The sequence below is a fragment of the Panthera pardus genome, unplaced genomic scaffold (assembly GCF_024362965.1).
Source record: "Panthera pardus isolate Hobbes unplaced genomic scaffold, ASM2436296v1 HiC_scaffold_21, whole genome shotgun sequence".
Classification (NCBI taxonomy): Eukaryota; Metazoa; Chordata; class Mammalia; order Carnivora; family Felidae; genus Panthera; species Panthera pardus.
The window spans coordinates 64062990-64077843 of record NW_026526777.1 but is presented as its reverse complement, the minus strand read 5'-3'; the positions used below and the strand labels follow the sequence as shown (position 1 = coordinate 64077843).

Sequence of the window (14854 nt, the reverse complement as noted above, 5' to 3'; positions counted from 1 at the left end):
CTGTGAGATCATGACCTGAGCCCAAGTCAGACGCTCAACTGACTGAGCCTCCCAGGTGCCACTCCTCAGTATGTCAGTTCTGTCTTAAGCAGAAACCTGAATCTATTCCATGCCTTTACACCCGCCCCCCACTGCCTTCACATCTTCACCCCATTCCCAGTCCATTTCTGTTTCTGCTGATTAGTGTTTGAACTGTAAATCAAACTATAATCACCCCAGAACAAGCTTATTGTCTTCTATTGTAGATTCTTAACTAGATGCTCTGCCTGTAGATTCGACCGACCACTTACATTCTGACCTTCTCGTGACTGTCACAGGGACCATTCCCCAGTTAAGTCCTCACCGTACCATTCCACTGTGATGGCCCTGCCATTGCCTACTGGATGAAGTCTAGCTTCTTTAGTATATCACGTGGGGATCTCGTCAGTCTGACTTCTGCTTTCAACTCTTGCTTCCTGTGTCTTCTGGGTGGTCACATGTGGGCACAATGAAGCGTTTGTGCTTGTTTGTTGTGTTTGTTGATTCCCTGCACAAACTCCACAGCTCTTCCACTCTGAGGCTTTGTTCATGCTGTTCCCCCTGACTGGAATGGCTTTGTGGCCTCTATTTGTCTGGATCATTTTTTTCATCCTTTAAGATTTAATTCACATTTAAATGCCCATCCTTATTCCTACTAAATTACTCTTCCCTGCCTTTCATCAAGCTAGTCTCTTTTGTTGTTATCACAGTGGTTTTTGGTTATTTGTTCATGTGTTACGTCTCCTCTGCTGATCTGCGAGTTATTTTTGGGTAAAGAGCCTAGTGTTATTTATCTTCTATCTCCTAGTGCCTACCTATTAGGGCTTAATAACCATTTTTGAATGAATGAATGAAAACAAATAGTCCAGATTTCTCCAGTTTTAGATGGAAAAGGAGGCCTTTTGAAATTCAGTGATCTGTATAAAGTTACCTTACTAGGTAGTGGTAGCTGAGTGCCAAGGTTAGAAGTCAAATTCATCTACTGTCATTTGCATTTTATTTCCCTCCCCTGTCCCCATTCTGTGCCGTTTTCCCTAGATTGAGAGCCTTGAGATATGATTTTGGGTCAGAGTTACGATATTTTAAATGGCTAGATAGCCTTTGGCATGCAGAATGTAAACTCTCCAAGCCCCTGAAACATGGATGAAAAGATCTGACCTCATCCTCCTTTGGGGGATCATATATGAACTCTATGCGAAGGTCCTCTCTACATATCGTACTGTAGAAATGTAAGTAAAAATAACCATTGTTTTTCAAGCCAAGTGCCTCTCTAATCAGAATTATGATTTGGTCAGTTGCTAATTATAGATTGAGATTATTTTTGCGCAGGAAACATTACAATTTGGGAAATAATATAGGATACGTAAGACACGAGCATTGTCATAAAGCTGCGTTCACACGTACTTTGAGCACAGTAGCTGGTCTACCCAGTAGTCATGGTCTCAAATGTTTTGACAGTTACCAGCCCAACTGAAGAGTAAAACAGCTCCTCAGTGGAGAGTTTGGACATTTGTCCGTGTGTCTTGGGGCTCAGCTGCCTTTTTATCTACTCCCTTTCACTCTTAGTGGTGGGAAGAGAGACGTGCCAACCTGTGTTCTAGTAGCACCTCCCAGAAATCCAGCTTATTCCGTGTTGCAAATTCTGACCATATCTCTTTCCTCTCTGAAACCTTTCTTCAGTCAGCTTTTTAAAAAATAGGTCAGTCTGCATTTCTTAGGCCAATTTTGAAATGAAATGTTTACTCATTAACCTATTTTTCTTCTTTTTGTAAGAAAGTAAGGGGGCTTAAACCTACCAAAAAGACATCATTACCTCTGAATACGTAGTATAAAAGATATTTTAAATACATAGAAAAATGAGGCGATTTCTACTAATGTTTTCACTGTGGCTGTTCATGGGGATAGAGAAATTGCTAATTGATTCTCAGTCTTACATAACATATAATACAACCTAGAATAGCAACCCTATAAATCTAGGGTAACTCTATACCACATAAATATAGAAGAATTACAAGAGATCTGGCTAGCTCACTTTTAAAGGGTTGATCATTAGAACCATACTAGATACTAAAAGGAGTATAAGATACAATGTTTGAATGTGGGAATTTGTCATTGACTGTGGAAGACATTCACAACACCCTGCAGTGGGAGGAATGATGAGATTCGTCGCCAGAATGAATTTTATAGAAGTTGAGAGAATAGGTAAAGGTAAGCTAGGGTGACTAGGTAAGGATTTTAGCATGAGCTCTGGAGGATAGGTGATATGTAAGTTTTCGGAAGAAGGAGGACATTCACGGTGAGGTTAACAACATACGCACATGAAGTCCAGAATTAATGAGGAGCCTATTTTGTGAATAGCATAGGCAATATCACAGGTAGATAGAGCATTCATGTTGGAGAAAAAACAAGATTAGATACTTTGTAATCAGATTGTGAAAGATCTTAAATACCAACTTGATGTTTTTAATGGAAACCAGCTGGAAACCGTTGGAGGCTTTTATGCATTAGGTGTCCAAATCAGTATCTGATGAAAAGAAGAACCTACCAGGTTACGGTAGAAAGGGGACATCCGTAAGCAAATGGCGCTCTTCCCTCCATGAGCCAGTCGGTCAGCAAGATATCGTCTTGTTTCCGTACTCTGCAGTCTCCCTGCTACCATCCTGGGGCAGCTCTTCATCAGGTTCTCCCTGGACTATTAAGTCTCCTAGTTGATCTCTTGCCTTCAAGTATTCTCCTCTCTGGAGTATTTGGGAGCAATGCATAGGATAGATTAATCTTCGGAAAAAAACTTCCTTTCCAAGTATCACCTCCTTAGCTCAGAAAAATCTCACATTTTTCCATTTTTTGCAAGAGGAGCCTGAATGGCTATTTATTTATTTTTTTTATGTATCATGTATCAACAATCGAACACTTGCCCAAATCATACCTATGTTTATACTCTGTGTATTTTCAATATTCACTTTGTCTTCTATTACTCTTTAATGTTCCATACTTTTTGACGTATATTGCTACATTCTATTAGGTTGAATTACATATAAAGTTCTTAACCTCATTTTTGTTTTCAGTGATTTTTATTTTATGTACTTGATCATTTGAAGATTTGGTGCTTTTCTTCCCCTTGCCTGTGATCAGATTTTTAGGCAAACAAAGTTATGTCCTGTAATAGCGGCGTCTCACTATATACAATAGAGCCCTTACTTAAAATTTGATCATGTAGTGGATAAGTGTAACTGTAATCAGATTTTCTTCCTTTCTGTCATATTCTCTACGGGGTACTGTAATCATTTATTTGCAAAGTTTAACCCATAAACTAAGTTTAGAACGGGGAAAGGAGAAAACCTTGTTAAAAATCACTTTAAAGGGAGATTGTTTGTAGAAAATTACAAAGAATAATAATGCCATACTCAGTCACACATTCTCTTTCTGCCATTCAAATCACACCCTGATATGATAAGAAAAAATTTCCACAGAATGTCTATTCTTCCCTTCTTTTTTTCAGCATTACACAACAAACATGCAAAAAGAAAAAGTATAATCCTGTTTTCATGGACATGACTATGGAGTTCAGGGTTTCGGATGCGGCTCCTAGGTGTGACAGCACCCCTCAGCATCACGTCCTTTATGGACATAAATTTACATTGTGTGTCACATGAGTTTCCTATTAGATAGTCTCACTGTTTTAGTACTTCCTTCGTTAGAACGTTGTAAGTGACCTGCTCAGACGTCTGTCACGAGTCTTCCCTCGTGACTTTTCTGAGCTCTCTGTCACCCCCTTTCCTGATTTACTTGAAGCTAATTTATAGTTGCAGTCTTTACTGCCATAGCCTCATTTATCGGAATGTAAGTTGGGGGACGCTTATGGAGAACCCAGGGGAGTGATAAACTTCTAGAGCACAGTGACTGTGTATGCTCATGTAAAAATTTTCCTGCAACATTTGTGACAAGGTCTGTGTGCTGGAAGGTCATCTGTCTTGGTTCTGCTACTTTACGAGTGTGTGGCCTTGGGCAAATCACATCATTTCTCTGGTCTTCATTTTTGTCATCTTTTTTTTTTTAAGTTTATTTATTTGTGTATTTATTTTGAGAGAGAGAGAGAGAAAGAGAGAGAGAGAGAGAGAGGGCACAAGCAGGGGAGGGGCAGAGAGAGGGGGGAGAGAGAATCCCAAGCAGGCTCAGCACTGTCAGCACATGGCCTGACGCAGGGCTTGATCTCACCAACCATGAGGTCATGACCTGAGCCAAAACCAAGTCTGACACTTAACCGACTGAGCCACCCCGGTGCTCCCATCTTTAGACACGAAGGTTAATAATACCCACTTCTCAGGATTATGGTAAGGATTAAATGAGATGCTGTATGTGAACACGCTTTGTAAATTGTGAAAGGGTGTGCAAATAAAAGTCTCAATGTAATAGGAGATGTGCAGTAATTTTGCTCGGTTGAGTTAAGTGACAGCCATCCTTCCCTTTCCAGCTACATTACATTGGAATGGCAAGGAAACTACTTGATTGGATTTTCTTTAAAGATCATTAGAAGTTTTAGGTAGAGACTATTTGCAGTGCTGTCTTGCACTTGAAGACAGTTTCTATGGGTTGGTTGGGGGAAGAAATCCCAATTTCATTTAATGCCAAGGACTTTGATCTGTAACAGCTAGTCCTTGTAACTAAACATGAGCTAGACCCCCAAACCATGGCCATGGCCACCTCTGGCCAAGGAAGGAAGCATCACTACAGCTGCAAGGCCAGCCCCATTTCATTGGCCTCAGAGGAGTGGGGCACAGACCAGATTCTTCAAACCTTCAAGCCTTTGGGAAGTCAAAGCTTCCACGGGTGGTTGGTCCACGTGACTGTTGTTACCCCTTATTTTAGTCAGAAGTTGTTTTCACTTTTTAATAGAAGGAATAAAATCCTCACATATCTTTCTGACTATCCTGAGGGGATCCCTTGGTTACCATCCATTGGTGGAAAGTTTTGATTAATTTGGTTCTTCCATTAGATGATTACTGTTTTATAAGGTGGAAGATGCATTGGGACTTGTTCTTAGGGGAAGGCAGGCAAGGAGTGATGAGTTTCTGTAGCTTATGTTAAATGATGTGAGGAGACCCCAGCAGAGCCAGCCTTCCTTCTCTCCCTCCTCTCCTTCCTTTCTCCCTTCCTTCTTCCCTTTTCCCTCCCTCCTCCTCTCCTCTTCCCCTCCCTTCTCTCCTCCCTCCTCTTCTCCCTCCTCTTCTTCCTCCTTCCCTTCCTCCTCTCTCTTTAAACTTCTCCTAAGGTCAACAGTTAACTACCATCTATCCAAAGATACTGACATAAAAGAACACCCTGCATGTAATTAGTTTCACTGAATTATTCTCAAACACTTTACCTCAGACTCTCTCCTTGACTCTCTTTCCTAGACACACTATCCAACCAACAGCCTCCCTCACTTAATTCTGTTTTTGAAATTTCCTGCCTCGTGTGCCTATGATTTAAAGTAACACAATTTGGAAGCATAGGAGTTATCACAATTAATATTTAAGCATATTTTTAGGAAATCTAAGTTCTAATGGCTATTTAGAAAGTTTTTATTGAGGGTCTATTGTGTTCTCAACATTGTACCAGGTACTGAGGGAAAAAAGAAGGAAATAAGGAAGGAAACCAACCTTTCTTTGAGCGTTACTATGTGCCAGGCCCTTTCACATATGTTATCTCATTTAATCTTCACACCGCTCTGAGGTAAGTATTATGTTCTCTATTTTAAAGAGACTGAGGGAGGTTATGTGACTTGGTGAGCTCGCTTACCTGGCAAATGGCCGGGCCAGGATTTCAGCCCGTGCTTCACAGAATGACTCTGAAGCCTGTGCCTGTGTTCATTTCATAATCCACAGACCTGGGTTAGCCCTTGGCTTTGGAGGGTTTATCATCTAGTAGCAAAAATCTGCCACAAATCCTTGGAATTGGTATTTTGAGATGTTTCATTCAGTTCTGAAGTAAGTTTTACAATTAACACATTGAGTAAGAGTTTAGGAAAGGGAGGGTCGTTAAGGACTGGATCATCAAGACGAGCTTCTTGGAAATTGTGCTCGTTTGGAGAAAGAGTAAGATTTCAAAAGATGAAGTACATTCCAGGTAACGGGAATAGCATTAATTTGAAATGTTATTTCTGAGAAACTTCGGCTGAATCTCTTATTGTTGATTTAAATGAGTATGAAATCCTCAGATATGAATGAAAGCTCCAGATGGTATGTTATTTTTTTATCCCTGTATAGAGTGAAAAATATCAAAGGAGGAAGAAGGATAAATGATGGGAATAAATATGGCACTTGAAATCTGTAGCAGAATGCCGTGCTCATACCAGACACTTGTTTTCTCAGGGTCACATTTAGGCACTCGCCCCCCTTAGCTGACCTGGTGTTGTACGTTCGGTTCTTGCAGTAACATCGCTGTTCCTCGTCTCTCCTTGAAGAGCATAAAATAATTTTACTGATACAAAGTAGCACTCCATTTTAAAATCCCATCTTAAAGGCAGTGTTTTTTCTTCAGCTAAAAAGGTTTCCAATGATAGCTTTTCACTTGGAAAGGGTACATTATCTCTTTATCTGTTTATTAAAAACAAGACCCTGACTTCTTAGATAAAGGAGAGGTAAGGTGGTGTGGAAAGGAGTGGGCGAGGGGCACTGGGTGGGAGGCTCTCCCCCTGCAGCCTGGGCATGAGAAGCAGCTATGTGGGTTCAGCCACACGCTTGTGTACTCTTTTGCACTAAGTTAATTATTAACAGGTCAATCCAGCTCGGTCTTGCAGGTAAAAATTTGCTGAATGTGTAACACTGCCCAACATGAGCCAGCCTGTGTGCACTGTTGTTTTTTATCTTGTCACCGATCCCAGCATTGTCCTCCATGATGCCCTTCCATCTCTGAAGGGTCAGAATCATTCTTTCCACACACTCTTCTGACTATACTCATTTATGAGCTCGTTACATTTATAGATCATTTTTGGTTAAATTAAATGTGGATACATACCTGATTTATTTGTTTAATACTTATTTTTTAACTTAATTTTTTGTTTTCTAGAACATAGATGTTTATGTGTAATTCATTTTTTTAATTGTCGACTAAAAGGGGTTATATGTCCATCGTATTTGCCTGTCATAGGAAATTAAGAGGGACTTGAGGAAGCAAGGAAAGAGAATTGACATTTTTTAAGAGCCTCCTATGTACAACGTGCTTTATTTATGTGATCACATTATGTCACGGCAGGAATGACATGAAATAAAACTACCTAAAAATCCAAGCAAACTAGACACTGAAACCAAGATCTAGAGAGATTAAGAAACTTTCCCAGAGCCTCTAAGCAGATAGAAGGCAGAGGTCCGTCTGATATCTGGCTGGAGTGTGTTGAAGCATACACAGGGCTCAGACGACAGCTCTCTTCAAGTAATGTTTAGTCAGCACCCACAGAAACTTCACCGTATGCCAGCCATTATACGCAGTGGGTTAATAGCAGATTCTCATTGTTCTTGAGAGATGTATTTTATGTCACAGCAATTCTTACTTATTCTGTAGCAGGGGGACAAGCATGCAGGTGATAGCTAGGTGGCCGGTTATTTGATAGATTGCTATCAACACGACTGGTAATATCAACTGGTCCCGCCACCACCCAGGGATTCCAGAGTTTTGTCACATGTGGTGTCAGGGAGGTTACAATGAAGGATCCATACGATTCTTTCTTGTGATATTCAGTGGTTTGCCAGTCAGCAACATGGTAATTTCTCGAGACATTCAGTCTGCTGAGAAGTAGTAGTAGTAGTAATAATAATAATAATAATAATAATAATAATAATAATAACAACAACAACCACCACTTGTTGAGGACCTTTATGGGTATGTTAATCCCACTAACAGTTTTCCAGGATATATACTATTGCTTTGTGATAGCCAGGGAATGAGGCTCATGGAGTTTGCCGGTGATCATGTGAACTCTTAAACCCCCAACTTGCAGGTTTCAAGGGCAGTGATTTTTTGTGCACTGTTGCTTAACTGAAACCTCTCCTGCTGCCCCGGGGTCTTGAGGCGAGAGGTTTTCTCGTGTGGGTAGTTCAGAAAGTGTGGGTTTTCCATGCCTCTAGACTAGTTTATATGTCGGTCTCAGGGATCCGATCTGGTGATTCTCAACTAGCGTGAGAAGATTTGTTTCAGAGCTCTGAGCTGCTTCTCTTTGTGGAAACTGAAGCTTAATGCAGAGGATTCACTGGTATGTGACCATTTCAGCTTTGCTTTTCTAATTATGTCCGAGAGGTCATAGGAGAGACTGATTATGAGAGGCATAATCATCTGGATATTTCATATGACTCACGATCGTTGCATTTTTAACAGATTGGACTTGAAGGACACGTGTTTTGTTGATCTCTCTGCCATTATAGTCTAAATCACTCCCTGTCTTTTCCCTCCATATCTTTATACTAATTTAAAAGCATTTATTTATTTATTTGAGTGAAGTTAACTGAGGCCCAAGGCCAGGGTGCAGGGAAGGACCTTTAAGCCTTGGAATTTAGGAACACTATGCAGGCATTCTTTTGGATTGGAAATAATACATAATCAAGCAGATGCTAATGAAAAATGAAATGCAGGGAGAGAGAAAAGAGACTAGGGTGGCTGTGTGAAAGTTTCATGGAGGAGAGTACATTGCCCCTTTATTACAATAATGTTGCTGCCCTATAATAAGGTCTTTCATTGCTGGTTCAGCTTTTTTCATTCATTTGTTTTGTGCTCTGCTTCCTGTTACTAATTGTCAGCACAATCGTCTTCCAACTATGAAGTCTCAGTGTCCTTTTGGACCAATTTGTCATTGTCTTTCTCCCTCACCCCCCAACCCATGCTCTCAGAATCTATTACTATGGTTGCATTTTTAGACATTTTTTATGTTTTAAAATGGCACTGCTTTTGAAACACGCCAGAATAGTTTATGATAATTGAATCATCCAACCAGCAACAGTTACTGCTTCCAAAAGCACACTGGTGAAGTTTAAAGTTTCTGTCTCTATAGGATATTCTTATAAAGTGATTAAAAATAAACATGCAATACTCTCTTTATAGCAGTATTTCATACACATTGTTCCTTTGAGCTTCACAATGGCCCTGGGGAAAGAGGACATTTCATTAAACTATATTCTTGACATAATTCAGCAAATATTTGGAATTTCTGTGCCTATAGGAAGTTACATTTTTATTGTTTTCCTATCAATGGCTCTTGATTCTTAGACTATTGTAAGAAATCTTCAGGGTTGGCTTACATTGACAAGCCTGAACAAATTCCAATATCCGAATCCAGGCACATGTTACATGTTACATGTTATTTCCTGTACGGTTTTTAACTTTTTGGCCAATACATATTCCAAATGTACTCTCCGCCTTGAACCAGTAATTTAATATTGACAGAAAGACATTTTTCAAATTTAATTTCTGTAAAGAACTTCTGAAACAGTATTATTCCTTGACAGTTCATCTGTCATCTAGAACTTTCCCTATCTTATGATCATGTGATAAAAGTTTATTGGTGTTTCTAAGTTTTGTATTCTCACAATAGATAGCAATTATTTTTGGTGCACAAATACTAGACAAGAAGTTTGGTCAGTTTACTTTGGGGGAAAACAATTTCAGTACTCTCTGTAGGTCACCTATTTCTGTCGATTAATTGCAGAAAACTGGTAAGTGTAATATACAAAGTTTGTTGTAAAGAAAGAAAACTTCACTTCCTCTCTTGTAAGTAGCTAACATTCCTAAAACAGTTCATGACATACCAAGAAGAGCCAAGAATTCAGAGCTAGAAAACATGGATTAGACATTCAGCTCTATAACCTTAATGACTTGATGATTTTGAATTAGTGACTGAAAAACCAGACAGCTTCCATTTTCTTATTTGTGAAATGGAAATAATGAAAACCCTCTAAAACTTTACTGGGAAGATTAAAGGGAAATAATGCACGTAAAATCTTAATGTTACAGGAAAGCAGCTGATAATAGGCCAAAATAATGGCTTAGTACTTAATTATTTAAAAAGAATAAATTTTGGAGAAAGATGTAGTGGAAAGCAAAGTTTCCCTACTCAATTGGGAAAAGATAGAAGATGAGATTTTTTTATTCTGCTGGAGACAAATGAACTGATTATTCCAATGTACACTCTTCATTTATCTTGCAATGCACCACTTATACCCAATTTTGAAACATACTGTTTTTGTGCTATAGTAAAGACCCAGAGGCCTCTTTATGGTTATGACTGAAACCTTTTAAAGTCAGGATAGCTTATTTGGAGTCAGAATTCTGAATGGAAACCGAGACATCTCTGTCTTTCCTTAAAGTTATAAGAAGTTAGTGTTTTCCAGATCGGTCAGATTGTAATAATGACTCTTTGGTTATCTTTACATATGGTTTAAATGAAATTAATAGGTTTGTTGGTTTATAATCTTCCAAAATTCATTTTTTTTTGATAGTTCTCTGCTTTACTCTGAATGGATAGGCCTACCTTTTGGTTGTTCTCCAAGGAAAAAATCCCTTTAACTATTCTATAAATCTACTGCTTTCTACTAGGGAAAGGATACTAGCTTTTAATTGTTAGAGCCGTGGCTGTGCAATCAAGAATTTGATTAGGCTTTAGTTTTTTCAAATTGATGTCATCATTGAGATTTATTTATATGTATACATAGAGTAAACTGGACAAATGGATTTTGAAGAAATAAGTAAGATTGGTGGGGATCATAAAGTAAATTGTGCTTCTCAAGGCATGTGAACTTTAAAATATTGAGATTATCTTATAAGAAAAAGAGAACTAGTTGTGATAAACTCTGTTGCATCAGAAATATTTTCTATTTAAAAAAAAAATGCTTATTTATTTATTTTGAGAGAGAGAGAGAGAGCAGTGGAGGAGCAGAGATAGAGGGAGAGAGACCCCTGTAAGCACAGAGCCTGACGTGGGGCTCGAACTCACAAACTGTGAGATCAAGACCTGAGCTGAAACCAAGAGTTGGATGCTTAACTGACTGAGCCACCCAGGCACCCTGTATTCAGAAATGTTTTCTGAAGCTCTTTTTGTTTGTTTGAATTCAGGCTGTGACGAATCAAACAGAACTATTAGAAGTACCAGGTACCCTGAAGCTTACAGTATAGTTAAGAAGATACACTTGAAGCAGTCTGTAACTAACAGTATGTGATCAGTCCCAGCATGTGCAATGTAAATGTTAAGTGCAGAAGATCTTCCAGAGTAGAGAGTAAGAGCTGGAATCATCAGAGCTTTTCAGCGACTGGAATCTAGGTAGAAGGGAAGGAAAGTGTTTCACATGACAGAAGCAGTGTGAATTAAATCCTGAAATTAAGAATAATCCGGGAGCTTTTTAAAAAACAAACAAAGCAGAAAGAGACCCATGAATACAGAAAACAAACTTATGGTTGCTGGAGGGGAGGGGGGTGGGGAATGGACAGAGTGGATGAGGGGGAGCGGGAGGTGCAGGCTTCCAGTGGTAGAATGAATAAGTCACAGGAATAAAAGGTACAGCGTAGGGAATATAATCAATGGTATTGAAACGGCATTGTCAGGTGACAGACGGCAGCTATACTTGTGGTGAGCACAGCATAACATACACTTGTTGAATCACTGTGTTGTACACCTGAAAAAAAGAACCGGAGAATGTTTAAGGGACAATGAAGATATACATATATATCAGGAGAAAGTACTCCTTGTCATTTTCAATCAGCTTTTAAATTTTTCACACTCCACAAGCGATACCATACAGTGTTTGTCTTTCTCTGGTTTGTCCCACTTCTCATAATACCCTCAAATGTGATCCATTGTTATCCATGAAATTGCAGGGTATTTTTTTTTAATATCACATTTTCATCATCCATTTGTCCATCATAGGGAAATTAGGTTGTTTCCATACGTTGGCTGCTGTAAATAATGCTGCAATGAACAGGTGGGAGATTTCCAGATCATATGGTAGTTCAGTTTTTACTCTTAGGAACCATCATAGAGTTTTTCATAATGGTTGCCACCAATTTCTCTTCCTACTAACAGTGTTGTATAAAGGTTCACTTTTCATGCAAGCCCAGCAACATTTGTTATTTGTCTTTTTGATTCTAGTCTTTCAGACAGGTAGAAGGTGATGTCTCATTGTGGTTTTGGTTTGCATTCCCTGAATGATGAGTGACGTTGAACATCTTTTCATGTTTATTTTGGCTTTGTTTATTCAGCCCTTCTGCTTGGTTTGTAATCAGATTACTTGTTTTTGTTGTTGTTTATTTGTTTTTTGGTGTTGAGTTGTGTAAGTTCTTTACATAGTTTGGATATTAACCCTTTATTGGATATGTCATATGCAAATATCTTCTCCCATTCAGAAGGTTTCCTTTTTGTTGTGTTGGTTTTCTTTGCTGTGCAGAAGCTTTTAATTTTGTTGTAGTCCCAATAGTTTAATTTTGCTTTTGTCTCCCTGGCCTCAGAAGACATATCTGAGAATGTAGAAGAAAATGTTTCTATGGTTGATGTCAGAGAAATTCCTGCTTGTTTTCTTCTAGGAGTTTAATGGCTTCAGGTCCCACATTATTTAGGTCTTTAATCCATTTTGAGTTTGTGTGTATGGTGGGGTTTTGTTTTTCTGCATATTGCTGTCCAGTTTTCCCAACACTGTGGTTGAAGAGACTGCCTTTTCCCCATTGTATATTGCAGCATCCTTTGTTATAGATAAAATGATGAAATAAGTGTGGGTTTGTTTCTGGGCTGTCTGTCCTATTCCACTGATCCATGTGTCTGTTTCTGTGCCAGTACCATACTGTTTTGATTACTATAGCTTTGTATTATATCTTGAAATCTGGAGTTTTGATACCTCCAGTTTTTCTTTTTCAAGATTGCTTTGGATATTTGGATCCTTTGATTTTCATACAAATTTTAGGATTATTCTTTTCTAGTTCTGTGAAAATGGCTGTTGATATTTTGATAGGGATTGCATTGAATCTATAGATTGATTTGGGTAGTATGGACACTTTAATGACATTTGGTTTTTTTTCTTTAATTTTTAAAAATGTTTATTTATTTTTGAGACAGAGAGAGACGGAGTGTGAGCAGGAGAAAGGCAGAGAGAGAGAGAGGGAGACACAGAATCTGAAACAGGCTCCAGGCTCTGAGGTGTCAGCACAAAGCCCGACGTGGGGCTCAAACCCACGAACTGTGAGATCATGATCTGAGCTGAAGTCGGATGCTTTAACCGACTGAACCACCCAGACACCCCAACATTCGTTCTTTCAATCCATGAGCATGGAATATTTTTTCGTTTATTTGTGCCATGTTCAATTTCTTTCACCAATGTCTTTTAGTTTTCAGAGTACAGGTCTCTAGCCTCCTTGGTTAGTTAAGTTTATTCCTAGATATTTTATTCTTTTTGATGCAATTATAAGTGATTTTTTTTCTTAATTTCTCTTTCTGCTGCTTCATTGTTAGTGTGTAGAAATGCAACAGATTTCTGTGTATTAATTTTGTATCCTGTGACTTTACTGAATTCAGTTCTGAATTCTAGTAGTTTTTTTGGGTGGGGTATTCATTTTGTTTTTATTATTTTTTTTAATGTTTACTTAATTCTGAGAGAGAGAGAGAGAGACAGAGTGTGAGCAGGCAAGGAGCAGAGACAGAGGGAGACACAGAATCCGAAGCAGGCCTCCAGGCTCTGAGCTGTCAGCACAGAGCCCGACGCAGGGCTCGAACTCACGAGCTCTGAGATCATGACCTGAGTGGAAGTCCGACGCTTAACCAACTGAGCTACCCAGGTGCCCCTTATTGTTTTTATAGTAAGGAATAAAATTTGAAAAGGATTTGGGCTTGCTTATGAGTGAGTAGTGGGGTTGAGCTTTGTCCTGCAGAGACTTGTATATTTTTGAGAAGGAGAATCGTCTATAGAATAAGAGTTTGAGGAAGACTGCTCAGGCCTGTAGTCATACTGGGACACCTTGGACAGGGAGAAGGGTGGGGGAAGGGAGACCATCTGGGAGGCCAGTTCAGGGATCCCGATTTTGGTAATGAGTGTCTGGTTGAGCAGTGAAAACAGACGTTTCTGAAAGAATTGTTAAGATGAATGTGGCTTAGCTATGGGTCAGAAGAGTCAAAGATGAGTGTGTTTATTGCGTGATTAGGAAAATGATACAGAAATAAATTGAATAGAAACACTGTGTCAATGTGGTAATTTTCAGTGCGGACGATAAAAGAAAATATGAAACGCTTTTAGGTATGTTGAGAATGGGATGATAATAGGGCCTCAGAAAAGCAATGCCAGCTTTGCCATATGGAAGGTTCAGGTTTGAGAGTCTTCAGACATCAGGTGACATTTGAGGCAAAGCCACCGGAGAGCTCCCCCAGGATTATATCCGCAGCCCTCCCCAGGTCACTGAAGATCCCCCTGACCTCATTTCCTACCATTTCCTGAACTCCAGCCACCCTGGACTCCTTGCTGTTTCTCGGACACATCTGTGGGCCCCTTCCCGCTGCGGGTCTGTGCACTTCCTGTGCCTTCGACCGGAAGCCTCCTCCCACAGACGGCTGCACCGGAGCCTCCTTTCCGTGGGAGGACTTCCTACCCTTTCGTTCTAAAGTAGTACCGCCTGCCTGCCATTTTAACTCGTTGCCCTGCCTCATTTCTCTTCGTAATACTTACAAGCAGTACTAGGTTAATAAATTCCTTGTTTTACTTGGTTATAGCTTGACCACGCCTCCACTCAGTGGAGCAGAAGCTTTATGCCAAAATAGGGACTTTGTTTTGTTGGCCGCTCCACCCCCAGGGCCTAGCTTGGTGCCTGGCACACCGTGGGCACACGATAAATACTCATTTAG

At 39.6% G+C, this 14854-nt stretch overlaps 1 protein-coding gene across 4 annotated transcripts in view; it reads left to right on the top strand.

Annotated features, from left to right (window-relative positions):
* Window positions 1–14854, top strand: part of AKT3 (AKT serine/threonine kinase 3) — a 305975-nt gene that overhangs the window by 136685 nt on the left and 154436 nt on the right. The window contains exon 2 of one of the 4 annotated variants that reach the window (XM_053909403.1): window positions 5617–5730. The exons of the other annotated variants lie outside the window; for them this stretch is intronic. The gene's annotated coding sequence lies outside the window, so the exon portion shown is untranslated. The remainder of the gene's footprint in view (window positions 1–5616; window positions 5731–14854) is intronic. 4 annotated transcript variants of the gene reach the window in all.